General features: G+C 39.3%; 1 long non-coding RNA gene across 1 annotated transcript; it reads left to right on the top strand.

Annotated features, from left to right (window-relative positions):
• The first annotated feature begins 1,533 nt into the window (after positions 1-1,533).
• On the top strand, positions 1,534-3,220 carry LOC124863727. Its single transcript, XR_007037192.1, has 3 exons — positions 1,534-1,641; positions 1,731-1,774; positions 3,170-3,220. It is a non-coding gene; the product is annotated as an uncharacterized LOC124863727 (long non-coding RNA).
• The last annotated feature ends 2,564 nt before the right edge of the window (positions 3,221-5,784 follow it).

Genomic DNA, 5,784 nt, shown 5'->3' with positions numbered 1-5,784 from the left:
TTTATCTTGTTGGTTCATTTTGCATCTGAAGCACACATCGTAGTGGACCAGACGGATAGACAGGAATAACAAAAACATAAAAAATGTGTTTGTCTGGTTTCTGTCAATAACTATAACAAAGCTACAAAGAGAAATGCTGTCCACAGATAATCTCCATCTTTTTTTTATTTAGTTTGAGCTGTTTTGCAAAGGACTCAGACTGCAGTTCTTGTTTGCGACCCATGTGTGTCAACTAAATTAACCTATTTAGTAATAATGGAGTTTAAACAAAAATTCAACATGGAAGACTCACCATCATCTCCAGCTTCGTCTCATTACTCCTCCATGCGGCTCTGCTCCACCAATCAGCGTCAAGTCTGCATTTCTCCCTGGCCAATAATCCTTTAAGGCCCGGCTTTGAAAGATCTTCATCCATGGATCCCTTCGTTCTGCCGCTGAACTTTGACCCTCTTCCACCCCATATCCACCATTTGGCTTCCAAACTCTTTCCAAATCTCCTCAGGCCTCCACTCCACCACCAGGATCGGATTGGAAGACATCTCTAAATCTAACCCTAAGATATTTATTCAAGCGCATGTCATTCTCAGCATTCAGGTCTTTTACTGGGGTCCGAGTGCCACAGAAATAAACATTCACTAATAAACTTTTCTAATTGCCTCTGTCTTCTCTTTGAGTCTTTCCAGGTTGAAATAGCTGGTAACCCTACATTGGTCTTGTTACAGTGCCCATATAGGTCCTAGTTTTTACCCAGTGTTTCGCTACATCTAACCTATACAGGCAATTATTATGGGGTTATCATCCAACCTGTGGACAGTCCCATATGGGCGAGTCTGGTCCTACCCGTGTGGGGCCCAATATGTAAAGGCGACTGGAAGGGGGATTGCATGGCAATTACTATTGGTTACAAAAAGTTTAAAGAGCATGGATTATTTTCTTTCCACTTCTTTTTGTTGGTCAGTCACATTAAATCATGATAAAAACATTGACGTTTGTAAGTGGTATGGGGTAATATGTGAAATGGGTTATGAATATTTTTGCAAGGCCTGGTATGTTCTCTCTGCTGCCAAATACACACAATACCCAGGACCTATGCATCAATCTGAATTTAAACCTGTCACAGTTTACGTTTGACGATTATATACTAAAATACTCTTAATGCAGTTCCCCCTCAGAATTAACCTACAATTGCTAAATAAGAACCATTGTTTGGAGCTGCTTGTTGCTTTTGGAATGAAATGCACAGACAGACAGTACCTAACTTTACTCTTTGTGAATGGACAGTGCAAAAATGATATATTATTGAAACTACCATGTTGGGCTCTTTGAAGGGAGGAAAACTGGAATGACGTTTGCCAGCATTCCAATAGGAAAAGTGGGTCATTGTTCGTTTCTTCTTCCTTTTAGTATTTGCTCCAGATCTGCCCTCGCCCTGTAATAAACTGAAGTTTAATATCCTATCATAGCACATGTCCAGCCCTAAAAGTTTCCACAGAAGCGAAACTTAAGGGGACAGGTTCGGATCATGCGCAGTGGGCGCTGCTGACCGCAGCCTGCAGCTCGCAGACAGGCTGAAAAAATAAGTCCCACCTAATGGAGAGAAAGGAATCAAACTTTTTTTTTTTTTCTCGGTTTTCATCCAATGTAAGAAACTCGTTTGCCATTCATTCTCGATAACTAACCTTCTGAGTCTCTCACCGTTCCTATAATCATCCTCCATGTCTGTCTTGCAGCCTTAAACCAGCGACTTCATGCGCATCACGGCTGCCAATCTAAAGTGAGTACTTCAAAATTTAGAGAAATTTGATCTCATTTTGTGATCTGTCTGAAGTAATGGTTATAATATAATTAGACTGGCAGCATGTTTTTCAGCGACATGAATCAGTACTTTGTGTTCAGTGCTCAGTTTCCTGGTTTCCAAAAGGAAAATTGTTGTGAACAGATATTATTCGTTCTTTTTGGGATTGCATCTTTTTGTTTGTTGTCCAGCATATATTTCACAAAAACAAGTGTTATCAGACATAGATAGCCTGTGTAAATACTAAATGCAGTTTTAAAATAATGATTTCATTTATTTGTGGACATAAAGTCATGTGGATCTATGTTTATAAAACAATTCCCTCCTCAACCTAATAATTATGAAGCTCGTAAAGGGACATTGAAGTCCTGCGGTCTAAGTGTTGTTATTAAAAAACATAACGGTGACGTCTGGTTAACAACATTGTATTGCACGTGACGCCACATAGCTATGCCGCGAGAGCGCGGAATGCAGATGGAGGGCAGGAAGTGGAGTCAGATTTGCCATCTGTAAACACGCCCATGTTTTGTGCCGTTTACGGCTGCTCCAATCGCTCCAGCAGAAGAAAGGAAAAGCATTATTATCGAGTGCCAATGGTTGTCATTCATAAAGGTGAAAGATGTAAAAAACTATAAAAAGTTTTTTTTTAACTGAAATCGCGCCCTCTTCGCACGTCATCAAAATCACGTGACTGAAACCCGGCTATTAGATTCAATTTAATTCAATTCAAAAATACTTTATTAATCCCAAAGGGAAATTAAATGTTGTTATAGCTCATATTATGAAGGTTTCCTCAAAGAGCCGTTGTAGATGCTGATGGCTGTGGGCAGGAAGGATCTCCTGTAGCGCTCCGTCTTACAGCAGATCTAAAGAAGCCTCTGACTGAAGACACTCTGTTGTTGTAGGACAGTTTCATAAAGAGGATGCTCAGGGTTCTCCATAATGTTCTTCATTTTATGAAGAATCCTTCTTTCCACAATGATCTCCAGAGGTTCCAGAGGAGTCCCCAGAACAGAGCCAGCCTTTTTTATCAGCTTGTTGAGCTTTTTTAAGTTCCTGGCTCTGATGCTGCTTCCCCAGCAGATGATGGTAGAAGAGATCACACTCTCCACAACAGACTTATAGAAGATATGCAGCATCTTGCTTCAAACACCAAAGGAACTAAGCTTCCTCAAGAAGTACAGTCTGCTCTGTCCCTTCTTGTAGATGGCTTCACAGTTGCATCTCCACTCTAGTCTGTTGTCCAGGTGAACACCGAGATATTTATACTCCTCCACCACCTCCACTTTTTCTCCCATGATGGAAATAGTTTTTGACTTATTCCTGTTTCTCTTAAAATCTACAATCATCTCCTTTGTTTTATTCACATTCAAGATAAGATGATTGTTTCCACACCATGCCACAGAGAGGTCCACCACCTTCCTGTACTCAGCTTCTTGTCCATCTCTGATCCACCCCACGACTGCAGAATCATCCGAGTATTTCTGCAGATGACAGGAGTCTTTCTTGTACTGGAAGTCTGAGGTGTACAGAGTGAAAAGGAATGGTGAGAGTACAGTCCCCTGTGGTGCTCCTGTGCTGCTGACTACCTGGTTAGACTCACAACCCTTCAGTCTCACAAACTGTGGTCTGTTTGTCAGGTAGTCTTTGATCCAGGAGATTGTTGAGGCCTCCACCTGAGTCTTCTGGAGTTTCTGACAAAGCAAATCAGGTTGGATTGTATTAAATCCGGTGTTGTGCGAAATTCTGGTCCCCTGAAATATTCTGTTCCCCCGGACAGAATACGTATTCATGTCAATGTTACTTAATTTTTAATCAACAGCTCCTAGAAAAAATAAATAAATACAAAATGAACCTGGTCTTGTGAGGTTGTTTTTGCACAGTTTCGTGTTGTTTGTCTTTTCCAACTTGTGTCATGTTCACTTTAACCTGACAGTCATCAGTCAGCCACCAAACACTGTTTTCCAACACGTCGTGTTTATTTCTACTTTTTTATTACTGATATAAAACAATGGATGCTCACTCTGTTGGCTTCCTGAATAGATGAGAGTGTAGCTTATTTTTCTGGTAAATCGCGTTTTAATGTAAAATATGACAAAATACTGGATTTATAAAAGACATTTTACTGCTTTGATAATGGTATATCTGATGTTGTTTTATTTAAAATAATCCGCTCTAGTATTACTTAAGTACTTTACATATTCCTATATTAAACATACTGTCCCTTTCATGTATGAGAACATATTTCCTCTCTTTTAAAAAGAGGGGAAAATATTTATAGGAACATCATAGAGGAACACAGTCTTCCAGCCGCTCACACCTCATAATGTTTTGTTGCCCCATGGGACAGGGATTAACCAATCACCTTATATTTTGAGTGGGTCATTCCTCACATCATACACAACTATTCTTGTTAATGTGGACACATTTACTCTTTATTTGCCTGAATTACAGGGGGGAACAGAATATTTCAAACAGCTGAAATAATCAGTTCCCCCTCTATAACATGGGAACAAATTCTTTTTTCAACAAGTCCTTCACTGTGTTTATTCCCCTCATCATGGACAACTTCTGTGAATTTGGAAACATTTGCTCTTTATATGCCAGAGTTACAGGTTGTAACGAGTGGTTATTTGAGTTACTGTTGCCTTTCTACCAGCTCGAACCAGTCTGGCCATTCTCCTCTGTCATCAACAAGGCAACTGGATATTTTCTCTTTTTCGGAACATTCTCTGTAAACCCTAGAGATGGTAGTGCGTGAAAATCCTAGTAGATCAGCAGTTTCTGAAATATGTGTGATGTGATTAGCTGATTAGAAATTTGCATTAACTAGCAGTTGGACAGGTGTCCCTAATAAAGTGGCCGGTGAGTGTATCTTGCACATCGTGTAAACTTTACTATCCATCGTAATGATAAGTTATATTTGTGAATAACCGTATATTGGTAAATCAACCTTTGGCCAATGCATCGGGAAACCCTTTGCTCCTAGTTTGTCTTTCATAGAATAAGAACAAAAGTAACTTGTAGTTTGGCAATTTAAATTAACCTACAGAGAGCTAATAGCTAAATTATGCTGTAATATTTTGTTTTCTTTTGCAGGGTGGAGGTAATGAGAAATACATGTGAAAACTGAGGAAGTAAAAGAAGGAGAAACAGAATCATGGGTAGGTTATATGTACACACGATATACAGCTGAAACCAAATATATACATACAGTGTTTAAAAAGACCTATAACCATTTGTTCTCGCTGTTTGGCTTTAAATTAGACTAAACATCTCCTGTTTTAGGTCAGTCAACATTAACAAAATTATTTATTTTTGCAAAATGTTTTATTTTTGCCCCATTCCTCCTAATAGAACAGGTGTTTGTCTGCTTTCTTGCTGACACACACACCTCAAAGGTCTGCCCACACATTTTCTATGGGACTGAGAGCAGTACTTTGTGAAGGCCATGCCAAAACTTTGACTTAGTTGTCCTTAAGCCATGTTTGAAAGTAGTTTGGTGTGATGCTTAGGTTCATTGTTGTTGTTTTTTTTTGGAAGCTTTGTTTGTGCCCATGCTTTGATCTCCTGGCTGTCTTGAGATATTCATTCAATATTGCCACAAAATGTTCTTTCCTCATGATTCTATTTTGTATAGTGTACCAGTTAGGATGGTGTTTTTATTACACCAAGCTTCCTCCTTTCTTTAAAATGCAGCAATGATCATTGTGACCAAACATCTCAATTTTAGATTCATCAGACCACAGGATATGTGTCAAAAAACTAAAAATCTGTGTCCCTGAGTGCATTGGCAAAGTGCAATTTGGCTTTTTAGGATGTCTTTGGAGACATGGCTTCTTCTTCTCTTAATGACCTTTCAGCCTCTTCAGCTCTGCCCATAGTCAGTAAAGGACTCTTTTTCCCTGTGCATTGTAACACTCTTTTACCATCTTCAGCCAGCATCTATATAAGGCCTTTAGTTTTTGTTCTGTAGTTGATTTGCCACA

Source organism: Girardinichthys multiradiatus, chromosome Y, assembly GCF_021462225.1.
Source record: "Girardinichthys multiradiatus isolate DD_20200921_A chromosome Y, DD_fGirMul_XY1, whole genome shotgun sequence".
Taxonomy (NCBI): domain Eukaryota; kingdom Metazoa; phylum Chordata; class Actinopteri; order Cyprinodontiformes; family Goodeidae; genus Girardinichthys; species Girardinichthys multiradiatus.
Note: the sequence above shows the minus strand (reverse complement) of the source record. Positions and strands in the feature narration are given on the sequence as shown.